This window comes from Sorex fumeus, unplaced genomic scaffold (assembly GCF_029834395.1).
Source record: "Sorex fumeus unplaced genomic scaffold, SorFum_2.1 ptg000010l, whole genome shotgun sequence".
NCBI classification, from domain to species: domain Eukaryota; kingdom Metazoa; phylum Chordata; class Mammalia; order Eulipotyphla; family Soricidae; genus Sorex; species Sorex fumeus.
Window position 1 is genome coordinate 20608526 of NW_026606067.1, and position 19371 is coordinate 20627896.

General features: G+C 42.4%; 1 pseudogene; it reads right to left on the bottom strand.

Annotated features, from left to right (window-relative positions):
* Positions 1–1072: 1072 nt before the first annotated feature.
* Positions 1073–8185, bottom strand: LOC130019938 (craniofacial development protein 2-like; annotated as a pseudogene).
* Positions 8186–19371: the final 11186 nt, after the last annotated feature.

Here is a 19371-nt window from a genome sequence, read left to right on the forward strand (position 1 = left end):
ATAATCTCCAATGGAGACGTTACTGGGCCTGCTCGAGCAAATCGATGAACAACGGGAGGGCCTTATTCTTATTCTTATCCCAGAGATGCAAAAAAGTACAGTAGAAATGACATCTGCACTTGTATGTTCATGGCAGCACTATTTACAATAGCCAGAATCTGAAAAAAAAAAAAAACAAACCTGAGTGCCTGAGAACAGATGACTGGTTAAAGAAACTTTGGTATATCTACATAATGGAATACTATGCAGCTCTTAGAAAAAAATGAAATCATAAAATTTGCATGTAAGTGGATCAGCATGAAGAGTATCATGCTAAGTGAGTTGAGTCAGAAAGAGAATGACAGACATAGAATGACTGCACTCATTTGTGGAATATAAAGTAGCATAATAGGAGACTAACACCTAAGAACAGTAAAAATGAGGGTCAGGAGGATTGCCCCACCGCTTGGAAGCTGATTTCAAGCACTGAGGGAAAAGGCAGCTGGGATAGAGAATGAAACACTAAGTAAATGATGGTTGGAGAGATATCTCGGGATGGTAGATATGTGCTGAAAGTAGACTATGGACCAAACATAATGGCCACTTGATACCCGTACTGCAAACAATGACAACCAAAAGGACAGAAAGAGTAAGAAGGAATGTGCCTGCCACAGAGACAGGAGGTGGGAAGGGGGGATACTGGGAATACTGGGAACTGGGATATTGGAATACTGGTAACATTGGTGGTGGAGAATTGGTACTGGTGGAGGGATGGGTACTTGAACATTGTTTGACTAGAACACAATCATGAAAGTTTGTAAGTATTTAACTGCATCTCATGGTGATTCATTAAAGTAAAAAAATAAAATAAAAATGTGAAAAGGATGAGCACAGACTTTGCAGAGGTCCAGGTCTCATCCCTGGTATTTCATGGTCTTCTAGCAATGTCAGGTGTGAGGAGGTGTGACTCTCAAACCACAAAAAGGAGTATTTCCAAATAAGGTATGAATGCAATTTTTGAGAGGCTTTGGAGGTAAAAATAAGGGGATGATGATTCCAGGACCAGAGATGAACCTTGAAATCTTACAATGTTTCAGAGATCTTTTAGCTGAAAGAGAAGTCTGAGACACAGTGGGCATATGACAGAGGAAAAGCAAACTCACTCTTGGTCAAGCTGGTTCCTATGTAACATTACTTTGATGGATGACTCACAGGTCAAAGTCTGGCCTCCTTGGTTTTCCAACTAGACCTTCTCAATAGTTCTAGACAGACAGAGTCTAAAGTGGCAGAAGATTAATGTGCAAGTCAAAAGGTCAAGTTACTAATCTGTGTGGGGGGGGTGAGGGGTTCTATGTTCAGTTTCCTGTATTTTTATCCATCCCACTTAAGAAACTCCTTCTTTGAACTGAGCAACTGGATTATTTACCTGGATACTGCTTGCATGGCACAGAACTGGAACAAACAGATGATAATGGTCCTGGAGGAACATGGCAAATACCTATGTCAGCAAATATAAGGTTTAATGACTTCCAACCTTTCACTTATAGGGAACCACACTCTCCAGAGATCTGTGTGTCCCAAATTCAGTCACTTTCATTCTTTAAAATGGAGCAAAAGTCGGGGCTGGAGTGATAGCACAGCGGGTAGGGCATTTGCCTTGCATGCAGCCAACCTGGGTTCGATTTCCAGCATTCCATATGAGCACTGCCAGAAGTGACTCCTGAATGCAGAGCCAGGATTAACCCCTGTGCATGGCTGGGCATGACCCAAAAAGAAAAAAGAAAAGATGAAGCAAAAGCCATTTTTCTAGTCCTTTGTTTTCCTTAATGATCAATTTTATATTAAAATATTGATTATTGGGGCCAGAGAAATAGTACAAGTGTTAAGGTACATGCCTTGTATACAGTTGACCCCAGTTTGATCCCTGAACCACATGATCCTCTGAGCATCACCAAGCTCTGGAGGTCCCCAGATTGCTGAAATAGACCTAGTCATCCCTGGTACTAAAAGTGACACTGTTTCTTCTGGACTTCATATTGAGTACCAGTCCAGTTGGCAGAGAATTGGTGGAAGGAGCCCTCAGGCACTCTAACAATACCGCCTCAAATATATTTAAAAGAATGATTGTTGCCAATTATCTCAGGAGATAATGTTATTATTCACTTCCATCAAATGCTTATTTTATTTCTTTAATCTCTAATAGCCTCCTTTAATACCCCATGCCTATCCTTGGGAATTCTTTTCTTATGACTCCATGTATCTTACTTAACTTCAGTCTTCAATAATTCATTGCAGATAGATTTCTTTGTATGGAGTGGGTATGAAAATACCTTGCTTGGATGCTTTGCAAAAATGATGCAAAGGAAGAGATGGCCGCTTGGAGTCAGGACCTTTAATCCAGTCGGAATATGAGTCACACACAAATTTAAAAGCCCAATGTAGTGTGGACCACAGTATACACAAAACAGAGTGGAGGAAAGGAGGGAAGAGAAAGAAATTTCTTGAGAAATTTTGCTCAAGAAAGTTTAATGCATGGTGTAGCAGCACTGCAGGTATAAAACAATAATAGTATACTATTCTCGGGGGTATAGTGCTGCAAGCAGGCCAATCTGTACCTGTGAGGCAAGTGCATCAGCAGCCTGATGGCACTATCAGACTTTCAGATACCCCAAAATTGCTGCTGTGCCTTTGGCCAGACCCCAAAAACTTGGGGCAAAGTTTACCAAGAAAGTAAATGGCCAAAAGTTAGGTATGTGGGAGACACACCCACAAACCACCTCTGGCTCAGCTATATAACTAGAGGCATGGCCTCTCTGGTTCCTAATCGAACTGTTTAATGGCCATGATCCCAGAGACTCAGAAATGAATCTCAGAACCCAAAGGCTTTTGGCAGAAATGCGTCCTGTTCCTGCAGTAGGTTACTGGCGCTGGGCCACTCCAGGTGGGAATAGGTTTTGTGCCTTGGCTTGTTCCCCCTGGCGACCTGGTGACCACTATCCTCCAGAGGCCACTGGACAGTCAGGTTTGGGCCTCCAGTGATGAGACACGCGGGGCCTCACCAGATGGGGGTGGAACTGGCCCTTTCCTCCCCATCCCAACGAGACTCCGAGTCGCTTCCTACAAACGGCCTCTCTGGCTCCTGATCAAGCTGATAACGGCCATGATCCCAGAGACTCAGAAACAAATCTCGAAACCCAGCACCTTTGGCAGAAATGCATCTGGACCACATACAAGGTGGCTGCCGCCTCAAAGCTTATAGGAAAGCCAGGTATGAGCCGGTATGACGGGGCAACTGCAGTCTCATGGGAAGGGGGACAGTACCAGCTCGTCCTGCACGCCCTACTGAGGTCACAACTTGCCCCCCACGAGTGGCTCTCCGGCACAGCCATAACACCAAACGCACAGAAATCAATCTCGTAATTATCTGGCTCTTTGTAGAAATCCAAAATCATTATATGATTATCATAACCAGCTATAGAAAACAAAGTATTTCACAATGCCTTTTCAGCAATTCTTATTGTTGGGTGGGGGGAATTCTAAACAATAATCACGATCAGGATCACAATCATCCTGTTGTTCATTGATTGCCTCAAGCAGGCCCCAGTAACGTCTCCTTCGTCTTAGCCCTGAGATTTTAAAAAGTGCCATATTCAAGGCTCTTTCAGGGTTAGAAAAATGAAACCCATCATTGGCACTGGTATTTGGCATATTGGATATGCCACGGGGAGGTTGCCAGACTCTGCCCTGTAGCCTGCATATACATACGGTAGCCTGTCAGGTTGGTCCGAGTGCAGTGGTGTTTACAATTAATTGATCACAGCCAGTTACAGATTTCTTTGTTCCTAAACAATAATGGTGCATCTTTTGTCAAAATAATGAGTGTAATCAATGTAGAGAAGAGTTAAGTAGAAATCATCTGCCTCACAGGCATTGGGAGGGGTGGCAGGGGGTTATATTGGGGTTCTTGGTAGTGAAAAATGAGTACTGGTGAAGGGAAAGGTGTTTGATCATTGTAAGACCAAACATGATTGCCACTCAATGACTCTCTTGCAAAACACAGGACCCAAAAGAAGAGAGAGAGAACAAGGGGGAATGCCCTGCCACAGAGGCAGGGTGGGGCGGGGGATGGGGGGTGGGAGGGATGCTGGGACCCGTGGTGGTGGAGGATGGGCACTGGTGGAGGGATGGGTGTTCAATCATTGTATAACTGAAACCCAAGCATGAAAATTTATAAGTCTATAACTGTACCTCATGGTGTTTTACTAATAGAAAAAAATTACTTTTATCACTTGACCACTGGACATCTGTTACTCATTGATTTGCTTGAGTGGGCACCAGTAATGTCTCCATTCATCCCTGTCACATGATAGTGTAGCCCAATGGCGTCTGCTCGTTCTTGGAACACAAAGAGCCTCAAATCAATCATTCATGGTCTTTTTTTTAATTTTTATTAGTGAAACACCATGAGGTACAGTTATAGACTTACAAATTTTTGTGCTTGGGTTTCAGTCATACAATGATTGAACACCCATCCCTCCACCAGTGCCCATTCTCCACCACCACTGATCCCAGTATCCCTCCTATCCCCTCCCCCCATCCAACCCTGCCTCTGTGGCAGGATATTCCCTTTTGTTCTCTCTCTCCTTTTGGGTGTTGTGGTTTGCAAAAGAGGCATTGAGTGGAAATCAAGTTTGGTCCATAGTCTACTCTCAGCACGCATCTCGCATCCTGGGAGGACCCTCCCAACACCCTTTATTTGGTGCTCCCTTCTCTATCTGAGCTGCCTTTTCCCTTAGCATGTGCGGCTGACCTCCAAGCCATGGAGTGAACCTCCTGATTCTTATCTTGGCTATTCTTGGGTGTTAGTCTCCTATTTTGTTACTTTATGTTCCCCAGATGAATGCAATCTTTCTATGTCTGTCCCTCTCCTTCTGATTCATTTTCCTTAGCATGATACATTCCATGTAGTGCCACTTGTATATGAATTTCATGACTTCATCTTTTCTAACAGCTACATAGTACTCCATTGTGTAGATGTACCAAAGTTTCTTTAACCAGTCATCTGTTCTTGGGCACTCAGGTTTTTTCCAGATTCTGGCTATTGTAAAGAGTGCTGCAATGAACAAATAAGTGCAGATGTCACTTTGACTTTACTTTTTTGCCTCTCTGGGTTATATACCCAGGAGTGGTATTGCTGGGTCAAATGGGAGCTCAATTTCTAATTTTTTGAGAATCGTCCATACTGTTTTCCAAAAGGGCTGAATCAGTCGGCATTCCCACCAACAGTGAAGGAGGGTACCTTTCTCACCACATCTACGCCAACACTGGTTGCTTTTGTTCTTCTGGATGTGGGCCAGTCTCTGTGGTGTGAAATGATATCTCATTGTGGTTTTGATCTGCATCTCTCTGATGATTAATGATGCCGGAACCCGGCTTTCTTGCATGTGCCTTTTAGCCATTCAAATTTCATTTTTGAGAAAGCTTCTGTTCATTTTGTCGCCCCATTTTTAATGGGGTTCATTCAGGGTCTTGACAAATAAGTCTGACCATTTCGTAGGTGGGCTGCCACGCAATCTTTTGACAATCTTTTGACATCTTGTGGAATCCAGTTGGTAATGGGTCTAGTCCAGTGGTCGTCTCCAAATCGCATTACTTGTCCAGCCCATCTGATTCTCGATGCCTTGGCAAATGAGACACCATCCATGATTCTTGATCATCGATGGAGGTTGGAACTCTGAATTCTTTCTCTCACTTGAGTGAAACATGGTACTCCTAGCATAGCTTTTTCAACTCCTCTTGGGGAGACCCAAATACCATTCTCATCCTGTTTTTGCAGGGCCCAGATCTCTGAGGCTTATGTTAGTGCAGGAAGAACAGTGGCATCGAAGAGATGTGCCCAAAGCCGGATGCTCTTCATCCTCTTAGTTATTTCTTCAATGCTCTTGAAGGTGTTCCACGCCACTCTCTTCCTTCTGCACAACTCAGGTGCCAGGTCATTTGTCATGTTGACTTCTCAACCTAGGTACACATAACTGTTGCATTCGGAGATGTTCATTCCATTGAGAGTGAATGGAACGTCAGGAACGAGACAATTTCTCATAAACATTGTCTTCTTGAGATTCAGCTGTAGTCCAACCTTTCCACACTCATGATCAAAGTTGGCCAGCATTTGTGCCACTTGGCTAATGTTTGGTGTTATTAGAACGATGTCATCAGCGAAGTGGAGGTGGTATAGTTGCTGACCGTCTATCTTCACTCCCATTCCTTCCCATTCCAGTCATCAGATGATGTTCTCGAAGGTGGCACTGAAGAGTTTTAGTGAAATGGTATCACCCTGTCAAACCCCTCTCTCGTCATGGATGATCACTTGTTTGTAGAATGGTGAGATCCTGGTAGTGAATCTGTAATACAGTTCACGGAGGATCCTGATGTATTGAGTTTGAACGCCCTATTTGGCTAGGGCTTCGATGACTGCTTCAGTCTCAACAGAATCAAAGGCCTTCTTTAAATCAATGAACTTTATAGAGAGCAGCATCTTGAACTCCCAAGAAACCTCAATGAGCTTGGTTATCGAGTGGATATTGTGGTCTTGCTGAATTCTCTTTGGAACCCAGCTTGCTTGCCTGGTTATCCTTTATCTAGTGTTCTGCCAATCCTATTCAGGATGACTTGACTGAACAGCTTGTAGATGACAGACAACAGGTACATTGGGCAATAATAGCCAATGTTGTGGATGTTTCCCTTCTTATACAGCAGTACAGTCCTGCTGGTTTTCCATCGGGACGGAAACTTGCATTCAGACAAGTAGCATGTGAAGAGCCGAGCCAGGGTATTGGATGAATACTGACGGCAGGTTCTTCAGGTGTTCGGGTCTGACCTTGTCTGGGCCAGGTACTGTTCGCTTCTTTACTGACGAAATGGCATGTCGGATTTCGGAAGGGAGAACATTGGGAATGACATATCCATCCTGTGAAATTTGGTATGTGGGCAGATGGACATGGCTATTGAAGAGATCCAAGGAGAAGTCATGGATAATCTTCTCCATTGCCCTTCTGGAAGAAGTGATAGATCCATCAGGACATCAAAGGGCAGTCATCTTGGTCTTGTAGTTGGTGAAGAATAGGCAGGCATTGTGATTGCTTTCCCTTGCTTCTGCCACATCTGCCAGCACTGCTACTCTTCTCCCTTTGAGGTTTTCCTTTATCACTTCTCTGCACTGCTTTGCAAGCTTGGACATTCGCTTGTGGTTGCCTGAGGTTTGCACCAAACCACGCTGGCAAATGAATTCGGGCGTTTTCGAAGACAGGCATCTTTTTGTGGCTATCTCTCTCTCGGCATTCCTCGAACAAATATGGAGGTGCTGAACCAGTCAATCATATTCTTCATTAATGTTGTCAATGATGGCATTTTCCCATGTTGCTGCCATAGTGCCAAAGAGCTCCCAGTTGGTTGTCATTCTGGGAGTTCTCTTCTTAAACTTTGCAGCCCTTTCTCCCTGCTCTGTGAAGTAGAATTTTGCACGAAGGAGAGGGTGGTCCAATCTCGTTTGGAATTTGGGGACCACAGTGACATAGGTCAGGCAAAACCATCAGTTGAATATGATGTGATCAATTTTGTTGTGGAACCGTCCACTGGGAGACTCCCATGCCCAATGTTTAGATTAGGCCTTCTGGAACTGTGAGTTACCATGGATGGTCTTGGTTAACATGATGAACTCAGATAGTCTCTCACCCTGTTCGTTCCATTCTAGGTCATGGGTCCCAATGTGGAGCTCTTTGGCTGATCTTCTCAGTCCTATCTTGGCATTAAAATTACCAACAATGTTCTTGTAGAAGGTGTGGTCTTCTTTATAGAACTTCTCCAGCTCCATGTAGAACTCCTCAATTTTTCCTTCATCATAATTGTATGTTGGTGCATAGACAACGAAGATAGAAACTGCTGGCAGTGAGCCACATCTATTCAAGTGTAATCATCCAATTCTCGTGGTTAAGCATTCGAATGAATCAATGCTGATGGCCAAGTTCATGTTGACAAAGACACCAATACCTCCGATGCCTCTTTTGTTGCATGTTCCGAGGAACAGTTATCCAATTTCAAAAACGGCGTGTTGTCATTGATACCTTCTCATCTTGGTCAGACCAATGATGTCGTACTTGATCTTCCCCAATTGCACCTTCAGGTCGTCGATGGATGCATCTGTTGCCATGTACGTGCATTGAAAGTACAGGTAGTCATTTTTGTCCTTCTTCATTTTGGCAGTGAAGTTCAGCCCTGAGATTTTATCAGCCTCTCCTTCCTCATCCTTCTTAACTCTGCCATATTGGTGGCCTTTTCAGGGTCAGGGGAATGAGACCCATTGTATTTACTGGTTTTGGCATATTGTATATGCCACGGATAGCTTGCCAGGCTCTGCCTTGCGGGTGGGACACTCTTGGTAGCTTGCCAGGCTCTCCAGAGGGATAGAGGCTTTTAGGGCGGCTTCTAATCACCATTGCAGGTTTTCCCATGGTTCAAACCATATTTGAACCCCATCAAATATGGTGTGGTAATCTTGGAAGATGGGTATTAAGTGTCTTATGATGTGTCACATGACCGCTTTGGAGCCACGTGGTTGGGAAAGCAGCCTGGAGCATGGCAGCAGCTGGGTAGTGGAGGTAGAGGAGTTAGTGGAATTCTGCCGATGAGGCATTTGTCTGGTACCGGTAGGGTGGGACTTCTGGGTTTAATCCCTGGGTCACCGGAAATTGGTGGTATCAGGCAGAGGATTTCTATTCCTGTGTCCCGTTGAGCCTGGAGTCCAAGGTCACAGAGTTCCGCCTACCCGTCCTCGTGCATGAGTCCTGACCCGAGTATCCGGAAACAACCCTGGAGCATGGCATCCTGGGTAGCAGAGGTAGTGGAGGATTATTTATATTTATATGTATTATAGAAATATTTATATTTCTATATTTGTATTTATATTTATATGTAATATAGAAATATTTAGGTATATGTCTTTGAAAAAGCTCTGAAGGGAGAGGTGATTGCATAGGACTATCTCTGGACACAAGAAGACCACTCTGAAAATAAACAGATTTTATCTCCAGAACAGGAGGCAGTGGAGAACAGAGCACCCCACTCATCCCAACCCCCCTTCACCATGCACAGTGTTGCTTGAGAACTTGAAATCTGAACTCGGGGCCAGAAACAAATTAGGATCACAGAGGGATCTCATTTCAAAAGAAACAATGCTTGCACCACTTCTTGAGTACACCCTTTCCAGAGAGTGTTTGTCCAGCAGGGCTGTCCTGTGTAGGTCTCAGTCACTATCAACAGACACTCATTGCTCCAGTGAGAGTGATACAGGCAGTTTGTGTCTTTGCTAGTGACCCAAAATAGAAGACCCAGGAAAGCTTCTCCCCCCCCCACCCTCCTGAAATTAGGCTTGACCTGTCTCTCCTCCAAGAAGCCTTCCCCAGGTTCACTAGCTCTGAAGTCATTTCATAATAATTCTAACAGGAAGTCAGAAGCCCCAGTGAGTCATGCAAAAATACATCCTTTCAAGTAAAAATAAAAGGAAGGGGGGGGAAGCCAGCTGGCTTTTCCAGCTTGTTCAGATGCACTGCACTTTTGATTGTGGCTTTAAAATACACCCAACAAAGAGGTCCTCTGGGCAAACAGGACTGGAGTTTATCCTTGTTGCTCGCTGAGCCTGGAGCATGGTTGCATGGGGGCAGAAAGGGACTGCAGAAAGACAGAAGGACATTCCAGCCTCCTGGAGTCTGGGCCTTAGCTGGAATCTGTTCCAACCACGTTGAGTTCATTTCAATTCTTTATATTTTACTCTCTGCCGGGACACAAGCACTTTGGGAGCAACCTTGCAGAAACAATGCTGATTCAGAAAGTACGGTTGCCAGACAGAAAAAGAGAATCCTGCCGGGAGGTTGCTGAGTGTGGCGAAGGCCTGTTAGCTGAGGGGAGCGGTAGAATCTCTTGAATCCAAAAATCAGAGTGAATATCAGCCTTTTAGGTGCTCATTTTCCTCTGATTTCTAGAATTTCTGATTAGGCTTCAACTGGGAAAGCCAAAGGAGTGTGTACTCTCAATTTCTCTCCCACCCCCCAATGCAGTCTCTCCACAGATTCTCAGGAGAACAGAGACAAAGCAAAGGGTGATTTTTACTTAGGCCAAACTCTTTTTCATTTCTCCCTATTTACTCTTGTGCCCTATCCATAGCTAAGAACATTTTGGAGAAAATTAAACAGAGGTGCTTTTCATGCCCTTCATTGAAACAGCGTTCAGACCTATTTGTATATGGATTCATAGAAGAAATCCATGAACCATTCCCTGAAGGATGAAGGAGCTTTACCCCTTGGAACATTGTCTTCAGACTCAGGTCAGAGTATTTTAAGAATGGAGAAACCCAGAATATAGATAAACAAGGACTCCAGAGGGGAATTATTTTTAGACAGGGTAAGCTACAGATATTCAAAATGGCTCTCATCAAGTGTCCATGTCTCTCTAACCTCCATGACTGAGCTTGGTATAGTGTGCAAACAGACACACACACACACACACACACACACACACACACACTTCCTGCCACCATCTCTAGTCTTGAGATTAAAACCCAGCCCATGATGAAGAATATCAGAAATACTGACTATGGTCCACAAAGAAAAAATATTGCTTTGGTCAGAGAAAGTTCAATGGGCTGAGCATATGCTTTGCATGAGGAAGTTGGGATTCAATCCCCAGCGCTGCATGGTCCCCAAAACATCCATGAATACAGAGCACTTCTGGATGTGACCCTAAAGAAGAAGGAGAAGGAGAAGGAGAAGGAGAAGGAGAAGGAGAAGGAGAAGGAGAAGGAGAAGGAGAAGGAGAAGGCGGAGGAGGAGGAGAAGGAGAAGGAGAAGGAGAAGGAGAGGAAGAAGAAGAAGAAGAAGAAGAAGAAGAAGAAGAAGAAGAAGAAGAAGAAGAAGAAGAAGAAGAAGAAGAAGAAGAAAATTTGTGCAAAGGTCTCCTCCCAAAACTTTTCTAAAATATGTGGGGTGTTTACAATTTTTCTTGAAGCATTTCAATATTCATTATTTCCCCCAGCCAAACTTGAATTATTCAGGGTGTAATGAGAAAAAATGCTGTGGATGAGTCCTTTCCCTCCTTCAGCCAATCAGAAACCCCTGGAAAATGGACAGAGTCCATTGACAAGAATGCAAAAAGTTCCCTTACATGCGCCTAAAACCTGCAATTGAAAAGAAAGTAATAACACTTGAAGGTTGCGTTCATTTGTGCTGATCTAGAGTATGCTTCTGAGGATCCACGGGGCACTGGTAGAATCACATGCTTATTCCCAAGCTGTGAATCCATCTTAAATAGAGAGTGTCCTTTAATGGATCTTTTGTTTTCCACTAATCTAGGACATATGTCATCCATCCCCTAAAGGACTAATGGGTGCTGAGGAGAATGTGAACTGTTTGCCCTATTTCTTTGCTGTTCTTTGGAAAGAACAGCAGCTGCACAGTTCTGGCACCAGAGTGAATCAATTTCTCTAGTTGGTTTTACCCAAATTGAGTCTGTTTATGTTCCAGCGAAAGAGTATCATTATGCAAATTATTTTTCTTAAATCTTAGTCAACGAATATACTATCTGGGACATGTTTCAAAATGCTCCAGTGGAGAAAAGAGGAGAGTGAATAGAAATACACAGAAATCAGTTATAGCTGGATAAAAATCCCATCAGGGATAATGTACTTATTCTTCCTTCTTTTTAGCATATGATGAGATTTTCCTCTATAAAACACCTTTAATTTTTTCTAGAAATTTATTTTTAATATCATATCTTTCACGGACTTTTCAAACAACTCACTTTTCTCAGTTTTGTTCACACAGGTGAAGCAGACACACAGCTAGAAGCCTCACTGGGGTATTATTATGTGGGGTATTAATATAAGCAATGTTATCTAAACCTTAGTATTTTAAATAGATTGAACATTATAAAGAAGAGTACCTACCTATATATCCCCCCAAAAAAGACACACATGCAAATACTAGGATTATACAAGAGTTCCAAATCCAAAGAATTTTAGGCAAAATTGCTTAATTCCCTTGAACTTAATGAATTCACATTTAAATTGGTGATTGTGTATCCATTTTGTTCTATGTTTGTTGTGAAGAATAAAAAAGCTAATATATTAAAAGGATATTGATATAAATAGCTGTCTAATGAGTGCTATTTTTTCAACAAATGACTGATGATTTATAAAAGACTTTTATAAGTTTTATAAGTTATAAATTTCTTTTATACAAAGGAACTTAACAGGTATTCATTAAGACATGTATCCTGTCTAATTATGTTAAGCACCTTTTGTGTGATTTGAACCATGTTGTGTACAGTAGAGAATAATATATGATGAGTGTCTTAGAGGATTTCATAGTCTATTGGTGGCAGAAATAAAATACTGTACAACCAGTTGAGGAAAAGCCAAGTAGGGGTCTGCATGTGTAATTCCTGACATCTTGAAGAAGATAGTGTGTGTTCAGCTTAGAGGAGGCCATCAAGTGGTTATTCAGGCAATCGCTTAGGGTATCCTATTGACCATTAAGCCTTGCTGCACAGTCTTCCAGGGAACCCATCCAAGCACCCAGCCAATCTGTTGCCTCTTCTGGTCATTTCCTAGGTAACTAACAGACAGCCATGGAAATGAAGCATTCACAGTGGAAGGAACAGAACAAATAACCTCTGGCATTTCCACTCATGTCAGGACAGTAAATCTGAGTTGTTAACAAATGGAAAACAGAACCATTGGAAGGTGCAGAGTAGACTGGAGAATCTTCTTGGAGGCACCGAGCTGAGAGATTTGTAGGAGAGGGAAAAGGAAGCATGGAGAGGCTGGGAGAAGGTTGTAGAACCCCCAGGCATCAGAGAAGGGAATTTCTTCCACTTTCTGCCTTTGACCAGGAGGTAAAAAGGACTTGGAAGCTGGAGAAAGAAAAACACAATAAAGCAACAACAACAAAAATATTGAGAACCAGCTGGAGCTGTTTGACTATATAGAAAGAGGTCAGCTCAAGTCCTCCTATTTTCTCTTGGCACACTAATACCATTCGAAATGTTACCGGAACTTAGTGAATCTCTTTTAGGAAGCGTTGGTAATGAGTCATCCCAAAACTATGTTTGAAGTCCTACTCCCTGCTCCGATGTGAACCTCAACTGGCTCTTACTGGATCTGGCTTGGAATCCTATTTCTGAAGCAATGAAGATGCAGACAAAATCATGACTGCAGCCAGGGTCTCACACATGGCCTTGACTCCTGTCTCAGCCAAGGAACTTTCAGGAGGAGAGGGGGAAAGATTTCAAAACTAGATGATCCTAACCCATACTTGGGAAAAACAGAATAAGAGCTCTTTTGAACGAATGAAATGTCTTCAGAACAGACCCTTTTCAGATGAAAAGCAGCAAACCCAAGATATTTAAACACCTGGCTCAGTGCAAGAGAATTAGAGTAACTGAATATGGTCCTCAAATGTCCGAGGTTCCTTTCCCCTTATTTTGTCACTTAGACACTAGTCAAGCTGCTATTTTGGCCACCAGCCTAAAAGAGAATCACATCTTCTACTAGGCCTCCTCTCGTCTAATTCCTAGTTGTTTGAAAAGTCACCAGTCACCATCCATACTAAGCACAATCCTAGAAAAACTCTTTTTTTTCTTTCTTGGCCACACCCAGCAATGCACAGGGGTTACTCCTGGCTCTGCACTCAGGAATTACTCCTGGTGGTGCCCAGGGGACCATATGGGATGCTGGGAATCAAACTCAGGTTGACCATATGCAAGGCAAATGCCCTATCTGCTGTACTAGCACTCCAGTCCCAATCCTAGAAAAACTCTTAATGACATTCCATAACCTTCTAGGTAGCACTGATTCTCACTAAATTCTAAGAAAAGGCAGCACTCATCAGCCATAGGTTTTTGTTGGTATTCAAGGATTTTTTTCCTTTGGAATTACCATATTTTCTTGGAATAACAGTGAAATGTGTGTATGAGATGATGGGTATTTATGCTTAAAAAAACAGAGCTACAAAACGTATTATACAATCCCATGGAGCAAAGAATATTAGCATTTGGGTATACATTACTCCGTGGAACTGTAAGAAGAAAAGTGGAGAACTGGGAGAATTTCCCATTTGCATATTTTTCCTCCTCCAGAGGACACCTATGTGGTTTGTGTTGAGCTATTTATCTATAATTTCATGAGCCTCATCAGAAAGAAATAGAAGCTATAATACTATTTTATGGTATTTTGCCCCAAAACCTGATCTCCAGAGGTGAGGCCTTGTAAGATGCAGAAAGAATGTGTTTCTATCCAGATACAACAAAAGGTTGATTTGGTGAGAGAAAGCTGGGGAGCAGGAGAGGAATGTTACCTGGTGATTAAGGCCAATGGAAGAAAGCATCTGTTGAATCAGGAAAGGCCTAGATAGCCTATCATCAGTCAACTAGAAGAAAAGTATGTAAAGCTTGGGCTTTACATATGGAGCCAAAAAGAACAGAGTAAGGCTAATGTTTTTAAGATTTTAGCAAAAACAAAGAGCCTTTTCTAGTGCACTGTAGCACTGACCTCCCTTTGTTCATCGATTTTGCTGGAGCAGTCACCAGTAAGGTCTCCACTGTCAGACTTGTTACTGTTTTTGGCATATCGAATATGCCACGCCACAGGGTACTTGCCAGGCTCTGCTGTGCAGGTGAGATACTCTCTCGGTAGCTTGCTAGGCTCTCTGAGTGGGACAGAGGAATTGAACCCAGGTCTCCCGCATGCAAGACAAACGTCCTACCCACTATGCTATTGATTTCTAGTGATCACGTCTTACTTTGATGCTCTCCAAGCACCCAATTAATTGCTTTTAATAGTTAAAATGTTGGTTAAAAACATAACTTAAAGCACCCCACATCAGGATTTAGTAGTCTCTGCTTACTTTATCACCAGTTAATGTGGTTTTATGTAATATTTTATTTTACTGCCATAAATGCTTTCTATATACACTTTTTCTTAATAAGACAATGCAGGGATTTATCCCACTGGATCAAGTGAACATAGATTTTAAATAGTGTCAACATCAAGGATGTCCACTCTCTCCACTGCTGTTCAATATAGTACTGGAAGTACTTGCAATAGCGATTAGGCAAGAAAAAGATATTAGGGGCATCCAGGTAGGAAAGGAAGAAATCAAGCTCTCACTATTCGCAGATGATATGATACTATACTTAGAGAATCCTAAAACCTCTACCAAGAAACTCCTAGAAACAATAGGCTTGTATAGTAAAGTGGCAGGTTATAAAATCAATACTCAAAAGTCCATGGCTTTCCTATATGCAAATAGTGAAAGAGAAGAAAGTGACATGAAGAAAACAATCCCATTCACAATTGTGCCCCAGAAAATCAAGTACCTAGGAATCACCTTAACTAAGAAAGTAAAGGACCTGTGCAAAGAAAACTACAAAACGCTACTTCAGGAAATAAAAGAGGATATGAGGAAATGGAAAAATATCCCCTGTTCATGGATCGGGAGAAATAACATTTTCAAAATGGCAATACTTCCCAAAGCACTGTATAAATTCAACGCAATCCCTATTAGGATACCCTGACATTCTTCAAAGAAGTGGAGCAAACACTCCTGAAATTTATATGGAACAATAAGCCCCCACGAATAGCTAAAGCAATTCTTGGGAAAAGGAAAATGGGAGGAATCAATCTCCCTAACTTCAAACTACTACAAGGCAGTAATAATTAAAACAGCATGGTACTGGAACAAAGGCAGAGCTGTAGACCAATGGAACAGGGTTGAATATACTGACATCTCCCCCCAAGCATACGAGCATCTAATCTTCGATAAGAGGGCAAGAAAAGTGAAGTGGAGCAGGGAAAGCCTCTTTAAAAATTATGCTGCACTCTTTACAATAGCCAGAAACTGGAAGAAACCTGAATGCCCAAGAACAGATGACTGGTTAAAGAAACTTTGGTACATCTACACAATGGAGAACTATGTAGCTGTTAGAAAAGATGAAGTCATAAAATTTACATACAAGTGGTACAATATGGAAAGTATCATGCTAAGCGAAATGAGTCAGAAAGAGAGGGATAGACATAGAAAGATTGCATTCATCTGGGGGATATAAAGTAACAAAGTATGAGATTAATACCCAAGAATAGCTGAGATCAGCACCAGGAGGATTACTCCATAACTTAGAGGCCAGCCGGGTATCCTAGAGGAAAGGGCAGTTCAGATAGAGAAGGGAGCACCAAATAAAGGATGTTTGGAGGATCCTCCCAGGAGGGGAGATGCATGTCGAAAGTAGACTATGGACTGAACATGTTTGCCACTCAATGCCTCTTTTGCAGACCACAACACCCAAAAGGAGAGAGAGAACACAGGGGATTGCCCTGCCACAGAGACAGGGGGGATGGGGGGATGGGGGTGGGAGGGATATTATCCATGGTGGTGGAAAATGGGCACTGGTGGAGGGATGGGTATCTGATCATTGTATAATTGAAACCAAAGCACAAAAAATTGTAAATCTACAACTTTAAAAAAAAATAAAATAAAATAAAGGGAAAAAAATAAATAAATAAATAAATAAAATTATGCTGCAAAACTGGACGGCTACATGCAAAAAAAATGGGCTCAGATCTCTGCCTAACTCCATGTACAAAAGTAAGATTAAAGACCTCAACATCAGACTGGAATCTATAAGGTACGTTGAGGAAAAAGTTGGCAAAACCCTGCATGACATAGAAGCTAATGGTATCTTCAAAGATGTCACACCGCTGGCCAAGCAAGTGAAAACAGAGATAGACAAATGGGACTATCTTAAACTAAGAAGCTTCTTCACCTCAAAAGAAACAGTGATCAAAATACAAAGATACATCTGATAAGGGGTTAATTTCAAGGATATACAAAATACTGGTTCAACTCCACAAAAAGAAAACATTCAACCCCATCAAAAAATGGGGAGATGAAATGAATAGAAACTTTGACGAAGAAGAAATCCGAATGGCTAAAAGACACATGAGAAAATGTTCCACATCATTAATCATTAGGGAGATGCAGATCAAAACCACAATGAGGTATCACCTCACACCACAGAGACTGGCCCATATCCACAAGAACAAAAGCAACTGGTGCTGGCGCGGATGTGGTGAGAAAGGGACACTCCTTCACTGTTGGTGGGAATGCCGACTGGTTCAGCCCTTCTGGAAAACAGTATGGATGATTCCCAAAAAACTAGAAATTGAGCTCCCATTTGACCCAGCAATACCACTCCTGGGAATATATCCCAGAGAGGCAAAAAAGTATAGCCGAAGTGACATCTGCAATTGTCTGTTTATTGCAGCACTCTTTACAATAGCCAGAATCTGGAAAAAACCTGAGTGCCTGAGAACAGATGACTGGTTAAAGAAACTTTGGTACATTTACACAATGGAGTACTATGTAGTTGTTAGAAAAGATGAAGTCACAAAATTTACATACAAGTGGTACTACATGGAAAGTATCATGTTAAGCGAAATGACTCAGAAAGAAAGGGATAGACATAGAAAGATTGCATTCATCTGGGGAACATAAAGTAACAAAATAGGAAACTAACACCCAAGAATGGCCGAGATTAGTATCAGGAATTTTACTCCATGACTTGGAGGCCAACCACACATACTAGGGGAAAAGGGAGCTCAGATAAAGAGGGGAACACCAAATAAAGGTGTTGGGAGGATCTTCCCAGGATGGGAGAAGCATGCTGAAAGTAGACTATAGACCAAACATGGTTGACACTCAGTGTTTCTTTTGCAAACCACAACACCCAAAAGGAGAGAGATAACAGAGGGGAATGCCCTGCCACAGAGACAGGGTAGGATGGGGGGTATGGGGGGTGGGAAGTTTACTGGGATCTGTGGTGGTGGGAAGTGGGCACTGGTGGAGGGATGGTATTTGATCATTGTATGATTGAAACTCAAGCACAAAAACGTGTAAGTCTGCAACTGTACCTCATGATTTCTCACTATTAAAAATTCTTTAATAAAATAAATAAATAGTGTCAACATAGTAGGCTGATTTTGTTTTTTACAAAACTACAATTTCTTCCCCAAAGTTGGTGGGAGAAGGATATGAGGGGGAAGAATGAATAGAAAAAGATGTTACTCAACTGGAAGTTCCTCATAAGTTTACATTCTAAAATTGTAGTACTGTTGGGGCTGAAGCAATAGCACAGCGGGTAAGGCGGCCTGACCAGGATTCGATTCCCAGCACCCCATATGGTCCCCTGAGCACCGCCAGGGGTAATTACTGAGTTCAGAGCCAAGAGTAACTCCTGTGAATCGCCGGGTGTGACCCAAAAAGAAAAAAATGTAGCACTGTAGCACTGTCCACCCGTTGTTCATCAATTTGCTCAAGTGGGCACCAGTAACGTCTCCATTGTGAGATTTGTTACTGTTTTTGGCATATCGAATACACCATGGGGAGCTTGCCAGGCTCTGCCATGTGGGTGAGACACTCTCTCAGTAGCTTGCTGGGGTCTCTGAGAGGGACGGAGGAATTAAACCCAGGTTGGCCATGTACAAGGCAAACGCCCTACCTGCTGTGCTATTGCTCCAGCCCAATGCTAAAATTAACCATGAAAAAATGTTCTTCTGGTCCCAGAAGATAACTCATGTACCAGGGTGCATGCATGCTATGCACAGGGCCTTGATGTAAAACACCAACACCATATGGTCCTCAACTGCCAGGGTGGCCTGATGGGTCCCAGTATTGGTGAGTGTGAGCACTGACCATGGCACTTAACCACCTAAAACCACTATGATGCCTGCAACACTGATCTAAAAATCACTTGGGATGCCTTCCAGCCCCTACGCTTTGCTGGGAGTGTTACCATCTCCAATTTTCCATCTATGTCTTATTTCTATTCTCTGTGTATCAAGACCCCCAAAAAAACTTCTATCTTTTGACACTTTCTTTAGAATCACTACAATTTGCATCCTTGAAAACATTAATGTTGCATTTTTAAAAAATACCTCACATTTGGATTTTACACTCATCTGGATGACACGATGAATATAACCCAGTAATTAAAACTGAAGGCTCATGACAAAGTCAAGCTAGCTCATTGATCAGAACCAGGTCCCAAGAACAATGGGAAACTCCCAAACCATCTGTGCAATGAAGAGTCTTTAGATGAAGTTAGTTCACATTAGAAAAGATGATAGAACACTTAATGCTGTGTTTTCTTTGTGTGAGGGAATGGTTGAAAATAAGTGAACAGGACAACAGTTAAGTAATATCGTCACAGCATCCCCAAGAATGGTTTGGGTTCATTTCACAGTTTTGCTCTTGCCTGTGGACCTGATGGGGATGATGTGTTTCTGAAAGT